General features: G+C 38.7%; 1 long non-coding RNA gene across 3 annotated transcripts in view; it reads left to right on the plus strand.

The window, feature by feature from the left end:
* Positions 1–20112, plus strand: part of LOC138160416 (uncharacterized) — a 71885-nt gene that overhangs the window by 37635 nt on the left and 14138 nt on the right. For 2 of the 3 annotated variants that reach the window (XR_011168138.1, XR_011168137.1), the window contains 2 exons: positions 16926–16991; positions 17100–17234. This is a non-coding gene — a long non-coding RNA (uncharacterized lncRNA). Of the gene's footprint in view, positions 1–6534; positions 6692–16925; positions 16992–17099; positions 17235–20112 lie in introns of those variants that run through there. The other variant, XR_011168136.1, reaches the window with a different exon arrangement.

Here is a 20112-nt window from a genome sequence, read left to right on the forward strand (position 1 = left end):
AAAGAAAGAAAGAAAGAAAGAAAGAAAGAAAGAAAGAAAGAAAGAAAGAAATGAGAGCTTTATCAAAGAAACATGTTAAAGATTTTTCCCCCAGTTACCTGTTTCCCTTATAATTTGCATTGGTTTTGTTCATGCAAAAAGTTTTTGTTTACATAATAAAAATTATCCATTTTATCTTCTCTGATCTCTATCCTTTGGTCATGAACTCTTCCTTTGTTCATAGATATGAAAAGCATTTTTTCCTTCTTCCTCTGACTTGTTTATGATGTCACTCTTTATTTCTAAATCATGTAAGCCAGTTAGTCAGTCATCTAGCATTTTTTTATTACCTTCTACATGCCAGGCATATGCTAAGTAATGGGAATACAAAGAAAGGGAAGAGATAGTCCCTGTTCTCAAGGAGCTCATAGTCTAATGGAGGAGACAACATAGAATTCACTATCTCCAAGCAATTTATCCTGAAGGAGAACAGGAAAGGTAGATGGATAGAGAAGATTTGCTCTTATAAGATAAAAATTCAAATGTGAAACCCTTTGACCTGATCTTTTAATTCATGTACTGGAGGGTATGATCATCAAACTGGAAATAAGGGCATGTGGATTCTCCAGTAGCAGATGAGGATATACTGGCTATCTCCCGTAACGATGGTAGGAGGGAAGAGGGGTCAGCTAGTGACCAAATGCTTACACTTTGTGTATTTAGTTAAAAAACATTCCAATGAAACCAAACAATTTTCTACAGAAAAGCAAAGTTTTCATCATCCCTCCTCTGTTTCTGCATGCTTTCTCCCATAATGCCATGCCTCTTTAAAGACTCTTACTATTGTACAACCAGTATGTGAGTTTAGGGATCCTCTTCACTGATACAAAGATGTTGAGGATATCAGGGTCCATGGATGTCAGATCTCTACCCAGTTCACTCTAAATTGGAGTAACCAAACTAAAAAATATGTGACTTACTTGAAGTTATAAAGATAAATGTATATTATTAGTTCCTTTCCCAAGCCACTGGGAAGAACAAGAAAGGAATGAATGAATGAAGCATTTATTATGCACTTGCTGTGTGCTAGGCACTGTGTTAAGCACTGGTATTACTAATACAAAAAATGAGACCACCCCTGCCCTCAAGGAACTTATAACAAAGAAAGAAAATACATATCAGGAAGTAGTAACTCAGGGTTTGAGGTTCAATCTAGGGAGTCAAAGGAATAGAGAATGCATCCATAATACTGATAATTGACAATCACTTTCCAGAAGAAACAGTACTACTAATTTGATTACTGTGCCCAAAATAAAAGATTGAAAGTTGTGGTTGCAGTTTGTCCTATGTTCCCGAAGAGGACCATGACATCAGGAAGATGATGCCATGACATGCAAGGAAACTAGATTTAAGTGAGGGAGGATCTGTGCAAAGTCACCAGCCTCACTTTCTCCTCTGGAATCATCTGGGTCCAGTGGTCAGATTAGAGCAGGACAAGTAGAGATAGCCCAGAAAAGATTATAAGTAGGAGAAGGGAGAGAGTACACATCCTGGGGCAGGAAAGATGACCAGATGACCTATGTGGGTGGCTGGAGGGAATGGAATACATAGTCTAGTTTTGTCTGAGACTATAGATATAGGAGGTAAGGCAAGTATGCACTCAGCCAATCACCAATCAGGACAGCTCAGGTCCAGGGTTACTTTCCCTTAGTGACAGAGACATGGATTCTGGAGGTCTGGCATGCAGGGTGCTAGGGCAGGTGCTAAAGCTGTCTCTCTGTTGCAGACTGTGTGGTATGGTATCCAAATCCTGACTTTGAAGATATTTATATACAACGGGGGCTGACTGTTCCATTCTGGATCCAGGTCTGATTGGCTCCCCCGACAAATGTTAAATTTTTACTGTGAACATTTACACCTCAGAAATAGACAAACACTGAAAATCAGGGCTCGGTTTATTGTTTTGTTGATTGTCTAGACTTAAGAAAGTGATGGAGAAAATGGCAATAATACAGATTAAATTTCAAAGTGTGTCATGAGCATATTTTTTTTTGGAAAGACACTTGTTTAGAATATATCAGCACACCCCCAGGTCTAAGAAGCAAGGCTTTCTGTGCTGAGGATTTTATAATAGCTTTTTTTTTTCCAAAGCCATAACTAGGAAGGGCAAATGAAGCTTTTCTTCAGAGAACCAAATTTGAAGTCTTGACAGTAATTATTTCTTCAGCATGTAGAAACAAGTGAGTTTGGGTGTGGCACAGTACAAAGAGAACCAAGTTCTCGAAGCCTGGCTCTGCTACCTGTGAAATCTTGGACAAATCACTTAGCCTCTCTGGCTTCAATTTCCTCATCCATAAAATGAGGCTGTTGGACTATTCTGCTAATAGTTCTTCCATTTTATAAATTTATGATCGTATAATCCTTTCATTTTACATCCTTATTTTATAGCAAAAATAATTAGATAAAATAGGAATGCCCCCTTTCTTCTGAGTTATTTTCAGGATAATTGTTGGCACTTTGCCTTCAACAGGTGCTAATAATACCACCCTGAGATAACAACTATCCCCTCCCCCCAAGGTCATCGAATTAATGCCATCCTTGTGTTAATTGTAAGAAACTGTTTAGAATTTCTGGTGCTTTGTGCCTAGCATACAGTAAGTGCTTAATAAATGCTTAGTCATTGATGACAGTGTAGATCTCTTTATTAGATAATAACCCACCTGTGTCTTGGGCTGCTGACACTGTTGGCTGCGTGCCAGGACTCAGTGGCTCAAAAAACCAGTCATGAGTTCAAAATAATAATTTGCAAGCTCAGCCACATGGAGGCTGCAAGGTACAATGGGAAGAATGCCTCCTGGGTCTATAATAATTCACTTGTTCCATTTACCATCTGTGTTACGTTAGGCAAGTTACTTAACTTCTATGGTCCTCAGTTTCCTTCTCTGAAAAAAATGAAGGAAGTTAACTAGACAATGTCTAAGGTCCCTTGTAGATCTAAATCATTCTATGATTCTTTGATTCTACCCTAGTCAATCAGTACTCTTCAAACATCCAGGCCTATCAGAAAGCAATATAGATGAGTAACATCAGAACAATCACATTCCCTGTAGTCTATATCCTTCATTTAACCCGGAAGGAACATACATGAATTATACATTTATAGAATCATCTGGATTAGAAAGGACCTTATAAGTTATCTACTCTGACCCCCCTCATTTTATATATAAGAAAACTGAGGCCCAGAGTGGTTGTGACTTGTCCAAGTTTTCAAAGATAAATAACTGACAGCTGGAATTTGAATCCAGATCCTTAGACTCCAAATCTAGTGTTATTTCTTTTATGTACCACACTTTGCTCTTTTATTGCCTTTAGCTCTTAGTAGCATGGTAGTAGTTCTTGCCCCATCTACATCCATTTAGAAAGTATTTGCTGCTACATGACAGGGAGTAGACAGGAGAGGCTAATCACTTCTTCAAAGTTTGGATTTAGCTCCTCCAACCTACCATACTTATTCCAGGGCCAGAATTGCTTATTTTGGCTCTGTGTATCTATGCCTTTCTTTATGTCCAGAGGGATTGTAGTGGAAGGTCAGAAAGCCATTGCACACAGTTAAAAAGATGGGGACAGAAGCAAAAGTTAAGGAGACCCCGAAGGACATGATGAGATCTACGTCAGCCCTGACCTCAGTTGATAAACTAAGTGTTGCATAGGGGAAAGAACACTTGGCTGAGAGGCAGTCCTTGCTAGCCATGTGAGTTTGAGCAAGTCACTTACTGGTACTGAGCCTCGATTTCCTCATTTGTAAAAATTGAGGGAAAGGAGGAAAGTTGGTCTAGGTGATTTCTAAAGCCCCTTCTACTCTGACGTTCTGATTCTGAAAGCTGGTATGTGGTTAAAAGGTTTGATGGATCCAGCTCACTATGGACAATGTATAACTTCTCTAAAATAGTAGGAAATCCCGAGATCTCAGTCTCTGCTATTCACTAGACAGTCTTCCTGAGTGATGGTGAATAATTCTTTGACCTAAATATTGTAGGAATCTCTGATTCTGTTGCTCTTTTATAGACACTGCCACAGATTAGTAGTATGTCTGAAGTATAAAAATTAGAATTAAAAGTCAGCATGTTCTCATGTCAGTAAAAAGGGAATAAGCAATGGAAAATATATGCATTAGAATATGTTTACAGGTCAATTGTCAACCAAAAATTTCACTTTATTTAAATTATAGGTCTCAGTTTAATAGGTTCAATAGGGTCTCTTGGTAGGAATACAGTATTTAGAATTTCATGTATATATATTATATATAAATTGTATCAGTCTTATATTTCATAGTGGGATATAGCCCTTAGTCAATACTTTTAGGATGACAGTTCATAGGAAGACCTAGAATCTCACTTAAAGTCAATAAATGATTATCCTTCTCCACATGAGAAGGAAGAGAATCAATGAATTTTTGACTAGGTGTAAAAATTCAATAGATTGAACTCTTTTATAGTGAAAACCTCAACCCTGGAATAAATTGTCTTCAAATAAGTAAAGGACAGATTCTCCTTGAATCTATTAGGAAGTAGGGTGCATATAATATCAGGTTTGGAGGAAAGATAAGCCTAGTTTCAATGCCTATTTTAGATCATGTGATTCTCAGTAGGTTACCTAGCTCTCTATGTGGATATGATATTGTAAGATCCTCTTTATCTCACTTTTTTCATTGTGTTCCTTGAAATTCTTGAAATTTTGTTCCTCCAAATTGAATCTATTGATTATTTTTTCTAGCACTATAAAGTAATCTTTTGGCACTTTGATTGTATGGCACTGAATAAGTGAATCAATGAAAGTGCTATTGTTATTTTTGTCATATTGGTCTAGCCTATCCATGAGCAATTAATATTTCTCTGATTATTTAAGTTTGTCTTTATTTTTGTTGAGTGTTCTATTATATTCAAAATAGCTCCTTTAGTTGCCCAAATATTTTATTCATTGTGAAATGATTTTAGATGGAATTTCTATTTCTAGCTCTTCCTGCTCGGTTTTGTTGATGATAATTTACACACTGATGATTTACATGGATTTATTTTATATCCTGCAAATTAGCTGAAAAACATTATTTCAATTAACTTTTAGTTGACTGTGACATTCTGTAGATAGACTATAATACCATCAGAAAAAAAAGATAGCTTTGTTTCCTCTTTGCCCATGTTTATTCCCTCAATTTCTTTTTCTTGTTTTCTTGTTGTTAGCATTTCTAGAACTGTTAAATAATAGCATATTTAACCTATCCATATTGCCACGTGCAGATTCCTACTCTGCTCAGAAGTGGAGTAGTTGTGGCTGTACTAGAAGAGGAAATTTCAGTGTAGGGAAAACTTAAAAAATAATAAATTTTCCATATATTGGTATATGAATACCTGTTCCCTGGATGTGAGAAGTCAGTGTCAATCTTAGGAAAAAAATGAAAAGCTTAGAGATCTGGACAGTATCCTCCAGCTATCATCATGCTCCCATCATTTCTTCTCCTCTGAGGCTTGGTCTCTTCTCTTCATCCCATATCAAAACATTGTCAGGAAAGTATCTCACACCATCCGTTTAAAACACAGCATGAATTTGTCCCTGCTGCCTCTCCCAGAGAATTTTGCTTTTTAAATATTATCTCTAATTAAAAAGCAGGAACTCTACTCTGATGGGAAGAAAAGAAGTAGGCATTGTGGAGGGGAAAAGAAACTCAGTTTCCTTAACTGTGAGATGGAGATAATAATAGCACCAGTTTTTCAGGATTATCATGAGGCTTAAACGAGGTAATATTTGTAAAAGTTGCTTATCACTGTACTTGGAACATAGTGATAGAATCCTAATAAAACTGCCCCCAGCCCCAATATTCTGACTTCTTTATGGGCTGCACTGAACAGCAGGCAGGGCCTTATTTAAAAGCACAATCTGGCTTTAACCACACCACAGTCCCCCAGACTCAATCATAGATCTCACTGATCAGCAGTCCCATTGCCCCTACCTAGTTCCTCCCCCCACCCCTCCCCTCAATAGCCTAACTTCCTCATATATGCCTCACTGCCCCACTAAAACAGTAGGTGTGTCCATATGATGGAATGCTAGCTACTGCCTCTAGCTAGCCACTGCCCCCAGGCCAATTCCTCATATTTCCCACAGAAACAGCAGGTGTGTCCATGTATTCAACCACAACCACATCCATCTAATCTCAGACAGGACTACAATAGCCAACCAATCAGAAAGCAGCTTCACCAGGGTGCTGAGCAGGATGTGGACCTCAAAACAATAAAAGGGACTTTCCCTGTGCAATAATAGCAAAAGCTGTCCTTTAGGTGAACTTATGATGTAGAGTCTTATTACAATAACATTATCATACAAATATGCCCCCCAATGAGTTTTTCTATAGGTATTATGGGTAATCGAATGCTCAGCTCCTCTGAGGCTAGGATTCCTCCCCCATAACCTAATCCTGTAACATACCCCTCCCCTATTACCTAATCCCTTAATCAACTCCTCTTGCCTTTTTAATACTCAAAATTTCTGTTGTATAATCAGCATCACTATAAAATTGCCTGTCTAGTCCTATTGAAGTTGCCAGTTCCTCTTGTAACTCAGCCCACTGGAGAGTGTAAATCAATAAATGCCTTTGCTTGGATTAGAGGTGGTTTGAATCTGAGACAACCCCACAACATACCATGAAATCACAACAATAGTAAGTACTATATAAATGTTCATTCCCTTTCCGTAGTGTGTGTTCAACATATGATTTGTTGATTGTTAACACTAAGAGCTTATTTTCTTTGTTTTAATGAATTAGTCCAATTATATAGACAAGGGTAAAAAAAGGTATTCCTGCATAAAGGCATTTCATTGCCCATGATTGTAGGAAGCAGAGGAAGTCTTAAGATCTTTTTCTAGCCCTGTTCTAGCCCTGATTTGATGCTGGAGGTTCACTTTTTGCTGAATCCATTTCTACAGTTATAAAAAGAGGAGAATAAAAAGAAGTGATTTTTAGTGGACTCTATGGTCACCATAAGTCAACAGTGCTTTGTATAGTTTTGCTTGCCTATTGTCTCCTCCATTAGATTGTAAGCTCCTTGAGAGCTTGTGCAGTAATTCAGTCATGTCTGATTCTTTTGTGACCTTGTTTGTTTTTGTTTTTTTTTTGGCAAATATACTAGAGTGTTTTGCCATTTCCTTTTCCAGTGGATTAAGGCAAACAGAAGTTAAGTAACTTGCCCAGAGTCATACAGCTAGTGAGTATCTGAGGTCACATTTGAACTCGGGTCTTCCTGACTCCAGGTCCAGGGCTCTATCCACTGAATCACATAGTTGCTTCCTCCTTGGGAGGAACTATCTTTTCCATCTTTTTGCTTAGCACGGTACCTTGCACACAGTAGGAGCTTAATAAATGTTTATTGATTAAGAGAAAAGCAAATGCAAAGGTGAGGTAGGTTGGGCAAACAATAGTAGTGTTTTGGTATAGGAAGGCTGTTACATGGAAAAGGATTTATTCCACTTGATCCAGAAGACAGAAGTAGGAACAATGGGTAGAAGGCATAGAGAAGTGAGTTTCAGCTCCATGTTAGGAAATCTTCCTCCCGATAAGAGTAATTTCAAGTTAGAACCCGCTGTCTTTGGTGGTAGTGAGCTCCCTTTCACCTGACGTTTCCAAGTAAAGACTGGATACCATTTGTTGGGGATGTAATAGAAGTAAGTCCTGTTGAAGTTCAGGTTATGCCTGGTGGCCTCTGAGGTGCCTTCCAACTCATAGATTCTGTAATTCTTTATCTACCAGAGAGTATCTACACATAGACTCATGATATTTTGTCAGATTTGGTAGCAGTTTTGGCTCTAAACATATCAAATGGAAAATCATTTGTGATTTTTTTTTTTTGTAATCAGTATAATGTTCCTGCCACTGTAACTTTTTTGCAGAGGAATTTATGGGAGCACAGTTATCCCTAATTGCCTCAAAACACTCAACTATAAATCCACCTTGACATTTACCACTAGGAATTTTTCAAGCCTTGTTTATTCAAGGAAATCATTTCCAGATGCACTGTGCTGCCTCTCCCATTCCTTTTTTTTTCCTCCTTTACTTTACCAGAGAATGAAGAGGTAGACGGAATCTGTGAGGAACTTGGCAAAATCTCTGGATCAAGTTGGCTTCTTCTTTTGTGCTTGGTAACTTCAATCCAAAGGTAGACACAGCAGTGAAGACCATGTTGAAAAATATGTCTCAGGCTTAAGAAATAGAAGAGATCAAAGGTGTATAGAATACTTATAAACTTCCTGCCTATGTGTCCAGAATACTTTCATTTAAAATAGATTTAAAGTTTCAAGAAATGGTGAGAACACCAAACAACATCACAAGAAATGAGACTGTGTATTAACAGATATGAAATGATTGGTTATGGGTATGGGAGTCATATCAGGACAGGCTGGTTGTATTCAGGCAGACCATTGACCTGTAAATGTCAAAATCAACACGAAGCTAGAAGAGATAAAAGGCGAGAAGACACTGGAAGGTAAAAATCTCTCTATTCCTCCTCCCCCCAAAACCTTGGGACACAATCTCCCCATACCACTTTTATTCTCCAAATCCCCTACTTTTTATTCAATTTTCCACTACCATGGTTCAGCTACTCATCTCCTGTCTCAGGGATTATTGCCAAATAGACTTTTAACTGTTCTCTCTCCTTCCAGTCTCTCTCCAGTTCAATCCATATCTTATAACAATGACAAAAATGATATTCCTAATGTGGCCATCTAAATGTGCATACCACTCCCAAGCTCGAGAACTTCAGGGTTTCTTCACTGTTTGCTGTATAAAATATAAATTATATAGTTTGGCATTCAAAACTCTCTTGAATCTGGCTCCAGCCTAGATTTGCAGCCTTATTTCATACTTCTTCTTCTCCTCAGGGACCCCATACTCTTACCACTCTGGATGATTAGCTGTTCTTTGCCTTTATCTGTCTTCTCAATTTTGATTGAATTTGACAAGCATTTATTAAATATCATTTATGTGCTAGATAGATGTGGGGGATATAAAGACAAAATGAAATAATTCCTGTCTTCAATGATTTTACATTCTATTGGCATCTCTCCTACTTCTGTGCCTTTGTGAATACTACCCACCATACTTGATCCCTATCTCTGCCTAGTCATTAAGCACAAACTCTATACAATTCACTCTACTGGAGACGTAAAGGTATATAAATCACCTCTGAGGTGCCACTCAGATCTAAATCTAAGATCCTAAAATCATCTAGTCCAGCTCTCTCATTTTAGAGATGAAGAAACCAAGACCAAGAGGAATTAAGTGATTTTTTCCCAAATTCACAAATGTAGTAATAATACAGCAGAGATTTTAACCCTTGTTCTCTGACACTAACTTGAGTACTCTTCCTTACTATAGATCATAAGGTCCTTGGATACAGTATCTGTATCATATCTAGTTCAACCTTCTCCCCCAGTTTTGCATATGAGGAAACCGAGGTCTAGAGAATGATTGCCCCAGGGTCAAAGTAGTGGTCAGCAGCAAAGATGGTATTTGAACCCTGGTCCTCTGATACCAAATCTAACACTTGTCCCACTAAACCACATTGTCTCACTTTGTAGGTCCATTCCAGCTCCAGATCTCTGAGGAACATGGGGACATTGTACAATGGAGAGCTTTGGCTTTCTATTTTTTCATATTATTAATTGGTGACTGATTGGTTACTAAAATGTAATTTAACCATAACATTCTCAAATGACTCACCAGTTAAATCTATAAAGATGGAGGGGAGAGGGGCAGCGGGCAGCCAGGTAGCACAGCGAGTAAAAGCACCGGCTCCAGTGTTGAGAAGACCTGGAGATCGAATCCCGGGCTCAGACACTTAGCACCCACCCAGAAACACCTGGCCGTGTAACCTTGAGCAAGTTACTTAACCCCGATTGCTTAAAAAAAAAAAAAAAGATGGAGGAGAGACACCAAACCAATCAGAACCAATCTAGGTTCTCTTGATTTAGGCATTAATTCACTATTTTTCTCAGAGCCTTCTTTCCCAAATGGCAGAACCAACAGAAGCAAAACAAATATTTTGCTGTACAACTAGAAAGCATATCTGTCCCCCTGCTGCCTCCCTTAGCAGCTGTTCACAACGTACTGGAGAACAGTTAAAAAAAAGGGGCCATTTGTTGTCCAGAAGCCAGGGAGCATAAAGTGTGGAAAGACTGAACCCCATATCTCTAACTCCCTATTGCCAACCAAATATCCTGTTCTACATATCTTCCTATTAATGTGTGACCTGCAGCTTCAAACTTGGAATGGATTTAGCTCAAATCATTCTCAGATGCCATTTCCTTTTTTTGTAGACTGCCTCCTTTCTCTCTAGTCAACCTTTTTCTCTTTATCAATTGCAGGTGATAAACCTTCTCACAACCAACCAGGGACCTGATTTAGAGTGCAAGAAAATATTTTAATAGAAAATGAAGAGTGGAGGTGAGGTGGCTTAGTGAATAGAGCACTGGCCCTGGAGTCAGGAGGACCTGTGTTCAAATCTGGCCTCAAACACTTAACATTTACTAGACTTTGGGCAAGTCACTTAACCCCAATTGCCCTGCCTTCCCCCTTCCAAAAAGCAAAAAGAGAAAAAGAAAAAAAATGAAGAATCTTAAGTGCAAAAATTTTGAAAAAGAGACAAATTACAAATATACAACAATCCCAGAATCTAACTTGCCCCATTTTAGGAGCTGTCTTACATAAAAATTTCCTTTTCTGATTCCCCCATTAGTGCCTTTACTTCTAAACTACCTTACATTTAAAATTTTGTATACAATAGCTTTATTTATATGCTGAATATATTTTGTTACTAGTAGAATTATAAAATTAGAATATTCTCATTAGAATATAAGCTCCTTCTGAGTAGGAATTATTTCATTCTTTGTACTTGTATCCCCAGCAACTACTTGTTACATAGTAGGTTGCTTAAATATTTGTTGATTGATTAATGGAACTTTGCCAATGGAATAAACAGAAAGTGTCAGAAAAGTTATAATATGGGTAAGGATGTGAGATATGGTAGAAAATACACTGTATTTAGATTCAGAAGGCATGGTTTTTTTTTTTAATATGCCTTTGTTGCTTCCTTTCTTTGTTACCTTGGCTAACTTGTTTTCTCTCTTTGGGGTGGTTCAAGAGCCATAGTCATTCTGTAGCATTCAATACTTTGTATTATAAATCACCACCAACAACAAAAAAATCAGTTTGATTGCATGTGACCTCTGATCTGGGAGACAGAAAAGCAGAGCCAAGGAAGAATACTCAATGGATAAGTTCATGTGTCTCTGAAAGGGTGTGGGGGCATTTCTAGAGAGAGAATGTTGGCTCAGGGCCACTTCTTTCTTGAGACCTAGGCAGACTGTGTATTCTGTTATATCCCTAGATTAGGGAGACAATAGACATAGGAATAGCCCACCTGCTTTTATACAGCTACTACTGGAACTCTGGAATGTAGAAAGGCAGTGACTGCTGCCAGTATTTTATCAGGCTGACCCAATCTCCTTGGATAGAGTGCCAGGCATGGAGTCAGGAAGACCTGAGTTCAAATTTGGCCTCAGTCACTTATATGACTATAGGCAAATCATTTAATACTACTTGCCTCAGTTTCCTCATCTGTAAAATGATCTGGAGAAGGAAATGGCAAACCATGCCAGTATCTTTGCCAAGAAAACCCAAATGGGGGTCACAAAGAGCTGGATGTGACTTAAAATACTGAATAATAATAATCTCCTTGCCTTTGGAAAAATTTAGTGGTTTACAAATGAGGAGTTCCAGGGAAACTTCCCTAAGGGTGTGGTTGTATTGTCTAGGCATGGAAATATTCTATGATATAGACATATTGTGCATTTCCCAGGATCCTCTGCCCTTTGGGGAACTGTGTGTCATATCCATGTTTTTCTCTCTTAAGCACCTTGTGTGCCATGCCGATCCTTGGCCAGTCTTCAGTTCGGGTGACTCTGTAACGATAAAGCCAATGAGATATAGCCCTGGCTGCATTGCTGTTGCTGCCACAGCTAAGTGGTTCAGTGGATAGAATGCAGGACCTAGAGTCAGAAAGACCTGAGTTTGAATTCTCCCTCAGATATATGCTACTCTGCAAGTCATAACTTCTCCTAGCCTCAGTTCACTCACTCATAAAAAGAAGAAGTTAGACTCAGTGGTCTCTAAGGCCTCAGCTCTAAATCAGAAATTCTTTGATTATTCTGAGATTTTTCTCTGTCACCCCATGAAACACTTTCTCTGTACTGCTTGTCCTTGTTTCTACTTTCTCCTTTCCACCCTATTCTTACCTTTAAGGGAAAAATAGTGTATGTTGGGAAAGGAGGAGGGTATCTTTTTGTCTGATGAACTCATGTCTCAGAGGACACAAAGATGATTTCAACTGCATGTCTGAAGGATCATCTGACTAAAATGTTTTCTATTTAAGAAGACTTTATTTCTGGAGTCTTATGATTATTTCCTTTATCTAAAAAAACTCCCATTTCACTCTCCCTACCCCATCCCCTTTCAGTCTGCAGAATAAACAGAACATTGAATATAATAACTTTCACTGTCTGATTTTTTTTATATCATGCTAACAAAATGCCTGTGGCAAATTCCAAGTTACAAGGTCATAGATTTCTTAATCATGACCAACACTGTCTTTAACAGCATTTCAACAAGAACTATAAATGGCAAAGCAGTACCATCTTCTTCACATAGAATTATGTCAGCAGGAGAAGCAGAGTTGTCAGGAGTCATAGTCTTGGGGTTTCTTCAGGATGAATATTTCTAGAAGTCTGTGTGAATTCATTATCCTGATTTCTTGGTATTCCTTTGGATTGACATTCCTTGTGTACTACCCAGTTCTGATCTAAACTCTTATTAAGAAGTCATTTATGAATTCTTCTAAGTTTCATCATTGGTCTTTTTTTTTAAACTAAATTTGGGGATCGCATCAGAGAGGGTATCCCAATGAGGAACTTTTATGAATGCAGGTTGGCAACTCTCCTGGAATTTATATAATCTTACAGAATTCCCAGGACACTGAGAGGTTAAGTGACATGCCTAGGGTCACTAGCCAGCATGTGTCAGAGAAAGGACTTTAACCCAGGTCTTCCTAACCGAAGATCAGCCCTCTATCCACTGTGCCATTCTGTTTTTCTATCAGTGTTGTGCTCAGCAATCTCTTTGCCTTTCTGTGGCACCAAGAAGTACAGGCAGTCCCTGAATTATAAATGGGCCATGTCCAAAAGTTTGCAAGTCATTTGTTTGGAACTAGCAACAAATAGGAAACCATAGAAACCATATGATAAATGGTGGTCAGGATCCCAGGCCAGCCCACAAAAGCCTCTTCAACCCATAATGAGCCTAAAGCATAGTTCTTAGAGGACCATAGAACCATAATTAGTGACTGCATTTCAATGGGACAATGTGTGCTGAGTTCCAATTTGTCATGCCAGGGATACATGGTCCCCCTGGTGCAGGCCCTGGCAGCCGAAACTGTGACTTTTTGATGTCCATGCCACTGGCAACTCCCAAGGCTGTGGTAGGAATTCCATCTGGAGAGAGGTGTTGAGGAGCTGGGGCAGGGGTTCTGCGGTTACTAGGGTGTTATGATTTTGGGCACAGTGAGGAAGAGGAGGAGGAGGAAGACAGAGGCTGGGGCCAGTGAGAAAGGGTGTCTACAGTTCAGCGGTTTCCCTTCCTCTCATTCTCATTTTATGACACTACTTGTGTTTTCCTTTCACATCGTTCTCTTTCCAAGGGACCCCGTAAAGAATGGGATCTGAGACTCCTGTGGGGTAGGGGTAGGGAAGAGTGACAGCAGCAGCTTCCATACAGCTCTCTTTCCTCCCTCCCTGTCAGTACTATAAAACACACTACAGACTGTGCTTTGTTGTAGGTGTAGGGAACCATAGGGAGGACCCCAGAATAAAGAATGGAAGCTGTAATTCATGATGAGATGGGGTGCAGCCTCCCTTTCTCTTTCTGCTTCCCCTTCACCATCAGTCCTTTCTGGCCACTGCTGAGCATAGATCTGAACAGCACTGGGGTAAAGTGAGAATCAGGGACTAGGGCTGGTATGATCAGAATCAGTAGTGGGGCTGTCTAGCCTAGTAATGGAAAGCATGTGGGATTTGGAGGCTGAGGACCAGGTTTCAAATCCCAGCTTTACCACTTTCTGTGTGAAGTCTTTGAGTTGGACAAGTTGCTTGGCTCCCTGGGCCCCAGAATCTTTGTTGGTTAAATAAAAGGATCAGACAAGATGATTTTCCAAGGTCCTTCCCAGATCAAAATCTATGATCTTCTTATCCTAGTCATATGGTTAAGCATGGGGGACTGGCATCAGAGAGAAAGCCCAAGGGAGAGTGATGAGGGCAAGGGAGTAGAATCCTATTTTACAGAATTCTCCTTCTGTAGCCCTCTAGCCATAAGTCTGCTCATGCTCATTCCTCTATCGTAACAAATATGTTTATTCTATCACTGCTCCTATGCATCCTCCTGTCCCTATGGGGTTGCTTTGTTTATACCTGTTTTAGTGAATCTGAACACTCCAGTAAACCACCTCATCCTTCCTCACTTCCTACTTACTTAGCCTACATGAATATGTCTCTCTACACTACTTACACTTGGGTACTTTTGATACTGTGGTCAACCTACAGTTGGATATTTGGTGATCCTGAATACTCTCTCCACCAATGCAAATCATATTAACCGTAAGCCTTTTCTTCCTATATGATTCTTGTCTATGTTTTCTTATAAATCCTCCAAAAGATCTATACGTGATGGAGGCCTTCCTTTTCTTCTTTTACTATCCCCAAAATACCAATGTACCACTTGGGCTGACCAGCCGTTGGTTCTCATTTTAGCCGTATGACTGGTTGACTTCCTTTTCCAGTAACAGATGTCTTCTGCAATACCTATTTCACCTTTTCTTGCATTCAGGTTCTAGTTGCTAACATACTGTAGTCTACTTAATATGCTTATCATGCAGGTTTCTATTCTTTGGATTTTTAAAAACAATTTTAATTCTTCCAAGTTTTCAAATATTTTATGAATCCCACATAGCATCACTGGGAGAATATTGTTATAAAAGGGAAGGGTTTTCAGAAAGCAGGCAGGTTGGGGTCCTTGAACAGTGTTGTACAATTTTCCAAAGGTGATGTCAGATCTCACTCACTTCTGCATCCAGCTCATTGCCCATCCAGTAGATCCAGACCGGTTGTTTGTCTAGCTCCTTGTCACACTTTGGGACAATATGCATTTTTCATCTACTTTGTTTTATTGGTGTGGATGATTACATGTTTGTTTTTTCTTGAATTGCTATGGATTTATTAGAAAATTCTATAGTATTTCAGAGCTCAATGCAGTGTTATCTTTAAATTGTAGTGTGACATTTATGGCACCCCCTTCTGTCATCTGGGATCCCAGAAAATCTACCATAACTTCAAGATACTTTGTGGGTTCATATCCACTCAGTTTGTGAGCAACTACTAATGTATTTATTTTTACTTGTCAGAGAGAAGACACAATTAATTTGAAGAAAAGGCATTAATGAAATAGCATAGTATAAAAAGTAGCAGTAGGACATTTCCCTCATAAGCCTGGGGCATACTCTAGGAAAAAACATACATGCTATCTGTAGGAAAAGTGGATGAATACCTATTGAAATCATTCATAGAGTTTATTCCTAGGGAATATGTGTCCAGCACTCATACCTGGAGGGGGGTAACACACTTTTGATACTGTGGAGCTACTGATGTTATCTAGTAAATGTCATTGCACTATAATTTCTGGACCTGTTCCCATGGCTTTGCAGTGCTGAACTTGCACCAGGGTAGAGGGGTGCTTTCCTCCTCCTTTTTTCTTCCTCTTCCTCTTCTCTCTCTCTTTCCCTACCCCTCTCACTGCTTGTGTTTTTATATTTCTGTCTCTCTGTCTGTCTCACTTTCTCTCTATGACTCTCATTCTGTCTCTCCTCATCATTATCTAATGTCTGTACCTGTACCTGAGGTACAACCTCTTCTCCCCTAAATGGAGAAAGCTCTGTCATTTCTTTGAGCTTATTGCTCAAAGATAAAGTTTCAGCTCATTTAGAAAGGAAGAACCCTCATACACATTCAAGTAGTTAAGAAAAGTAAGCTGTTTTCACTTCATAAGGGATGATATCCCTTAGTTCCCAGAATCTTTGTCTTTGGGGATCAAACTTTTGGGGAACATAGAACAGCCAGCTTGCTAATCAGAATATACAACATTTTGTCTGTTGTCTTTTGAACTTCTTCCTACTAGCAGGATCAGTTTATCTGTCCTAAGCCTGTATCTGACTTAGGGTTAGAAATTCTCCATCTTCCTCTGATCATTTCTAGATTGACAAAATGCATCCCCCTCAGTTAATTTCAGGGAATGTGTTTTGTTTGTCCTGGCTAAGGGCTGTTTGGGAATTCTCAGCTTCTTGAAAACCTTTGGGCTTTGACATACAGATGAATCTATGCCCACATACTTGCTAAACTGAGAGGGCTAGGTCATTGTTTTCCTTTCTTTTATTATGTATATGTGATTGGCACTAAGCCTATAAGGCTTTCAGCTACTCTTTAGGAACATTTAGAGACCCCAGATCAAAGAAAGACCTTTTATTTTGCTTGAATAACACCAGCAAATACCTGGGTAAACAATTGATAGTACACATTTCTAGTTTTCTGTCAATAACTACCTACTTATTAATATAAATTTGCCCAGATTACTGCATTTGGCATTTGACATAGCTGAAGAAGGTAAAACAATTCTCCCAAATCCTTTTTAAACTTTTTTTTTTTAAATAACATAAGCTTTTTCAACTTTTCTTTGACAAGATGGAAGGTGACAGGTGACACCTTGTTAAATGTAATGACCACTGGTTCTTTTTCTTTAACAGTGAAAAAGACCCAGGCTCAGAATTCTATTGAAAGAAAGTGATTTCTAGACACCCTGGTGAGAAGCAGTTAAGTTGCAAAGATCTTTTCTTAAAACCTGTGACTTTTTGTTCTAAAATAAGAGGCTGTATTTGTGGCAACTCGCAACCTAAATCATGTTTGCTTTTGTTTTTCAGGCAGGTGGAGCACTTACCAGAAATTCTGGTTCAACAGTCAGAAATGGAACATCTATTTATCTCTGAAGCAGTCATATGGGGAGTCTTTTGTCTTTCTGTATGTTTCAGATTTTCTTGAAGGGGCAACTTCCAAAGGCAAGAGCTTATGTTCTAAAGCTGGTTTCAAGCCAAAGTGTGAATAGATGAAGCTTGTTTCTAGCTCCATCCTATCTCTCCTTTCAAGACCTGTTTGTTCTCCCTTTCAGTCTGACAGGGCTTGGCTCTCAGCTAATGATCACAGATGGAAGATGAGCTGATAGACTAATGCCTGCCAAGATTTTAACTGATGGAAATTGAAGGTGTTACTACTCCCAGGGGTATTTGCATTCTAATTCATTGAATATGAAGACAAAAACCCCCTACAGGTTCAAATAAATTAATATCTAAGCTGTGTGATTTCAGGCATCATGACAATCGTCATTAAAGAATATATGTGGTACTGATGGGGAGGGTGGGCTTCCTATTATAATACAGAGGCAGTTGCTTAGAGTACTGAGCTTTAACAAATTAAATGCCTATAATACAGCAATCAGTCAAAGAACCCCAAGAACCCATTGTGATCAACCTGATACAAAGACAAAAAAGAAATAGTCCCTGGCCTCACGGAGTTCACATTTACTTAGAGACAAATATGTGTATGTATGTATGTATGTATATTCCTATCCAAATTTACATTATGTCTGTTTTGGATAGCGTAACTGTATACAAATATGTCATAATTAAATAAATATATAAATAATATATACATGTGAAAAAAATTATATATGCATATAAATCATATTTAAAGCAGACACAAAGTAATTAATCTTGAACGTGTGTGTCTGTATAAACACACACACACACACACACACACATACGTACACGGGACCAGCAAAAGCTTCCTGCTTCCTTACTTTTAAGTAATGTTTGATCTGGCTCTGAAAGGAAGCCATACCTCTTCTCAGGGAGCTCACAATTTATACCTTGGTAAGTCAGGACGTATGTTCAGTACCCTTGTCCATGAAATTCTTGTATCTAGGGTGAGGTTATTGGGGATTATTTTTTTTTTTCTCAATAAAACACATTCTTTTTTTTTTGCTTTTTGGAGGGCAATTGGGGTTAAGTGACTTGCCCAAGGTCGCACAGCTGGTAGGTGTTTGAGGCCACATTTGAATTCAGGTCCTCCTGACTCCAGGGTCCGTGCTCTATTCACTGCGCCACCTAGCTGCCCCAAGAAAACACGTTCTTATTCTCATATTTTGCATGCTCTGTGAGTTTGTCAGAGTTAGTACTTAAGCTATTCCCATAGTAATCTATAAAAGATTTGACCAAAGCCCCAGGCAGCTGTATCTCTCATCTGTTCACCCTGTCCTATAGTTAGATTTGTACTAGTTGACTTAAAGACAAAGGGCTATATCTTTAATTTCTAGACTGTCTTATTATTATTTTTAAGGGAAGTTTCTTGTGTTTAAATTCCCTTCACTGAAGTAGATGAACAGCTTGGCTTAAATTTAGAGGGTTGCCCTGGGGCACTGAGAAGATATGTGATTTGTTCACAGGCCTAACTAAAATGTTTCAGAGGTGGTATTTTAAGCCAGGAATTCCTGATTCCAAGGTTATCCCCTTTAGCAATAGCATGATGGAATGGAAGAGCCAAACTTTAAATTAGGAAGTCTTGGGTTGAAAGGGAGAACCTGAGCAAATAACTTAACCTCTCTGAATATCAGTTCCTTCTCCTATGAAATCACGGTAATAGGGACAGCTAGGTGGCACAGTGAATAGAGCATAAGCCCTGGAGTCAGGAGGACCTGAGTTCAAATCTGACCTCAGACACTTGACATACTTACTAGCTGTGTGACTTTGGGCAAGTCACTTGACTCTAATTTCCTTGCTTCCCTCCCTCCAAAAACAAAAAAGAAAAGAAAAGAAATCAGGGTGGTAGCACCCGTCTCACAGGTTTGTTGGGAGGATCAAATGAAAAAGTATATAAAGTTCTTGACATTTTTTTTTCCTCTTTTGGACTAGATCTATGATTTCATTGGTGAAAGGAACTCCCAAGGAAGATATTCCCTTTTCCAATGAATATTGATACATGACTGGCAACTTATAGTCTTAGAGAGTTAACTAGAGCGTTAAAAAGTTAACTAATTTACTGAGATCACTGAGTCAAGTACCAGTCAGAGGTGGGACTTAAACCCAGATGCCTCAGTCCAGCTCTCTGTTCACTACGTGAAAGCTGCCTTAAAGCACTATGATAAATGTCAGTTGTTAATAATAGTGATTGTTGTTGTTGAAGAACCATTCTTTTTCTCCTTGTTGAGTGGAGTTCAGATGGAAATGATCCTGGGACAAATCACTCTTTTGCTTTTCTTTTACATTTAGTGTCTTGTGGACTATGATTGTGCCAATGAACAAATACTGGCTTTTTGTATAGAAATAAAAGTATTAGGCTGTAAGCTCATTCTCTCTACACTCCCTAAAACCAATCTCCACACGACACCAGTAGCAGATGGGATGACAGGGATGATGGCGATGATAAGTACTTTATTCTATTCTTGAATGATTTTTAATCTCCTCCACTAGGTCTTTATAAAGTTTTCATTCTGTGGTAACTTGGAGATTATGAGTAATTGGTATGGTGACAGCTACTATAAACATTATTCTGAAATGTGTATCAGAGCACAAGCTGTCCACTTCTCAGTCTATCCAGTTTGTGTTTTTGTTGTGCTGGGCTTTTTGCAGCCACATAGATGACCAGAAATTTTACACATATTTTTCTTTGGGGGTGTGGTCTCTCTCACCTTTGCTTTCTTCTCAAGCCTCTTAGTAACTTTTTTGATTGATGCTAAATTATTTATTTTGTTTTTTATTATCCTTTGACTCCTATATGAACTTAACTTTTCACGTTTTGCCTTCATGTATTGAAGAAAAAACAAAATCTAGAATTCTGATTCATTTTTGTTTTCTGGAGTGCCTTTCAGATACCTTCCTTCCT

The sequence above is a fragment of the Petaurus breviceps genome, unplaced genomic scaffold (genome assembly GCF_028583685.1).
Source record: "Petaurus breviceps papuanus isolate PSGF00001 unplaced genomic scaffold, PetGlider_PUasm1.0 181, whole genome shotgun sequence".
NCBI lineage: Eukaryota > Metazoa > Chordata > Mammalia > Diprotodontia > Petauridae > Petaurus > Petaurus breviceps.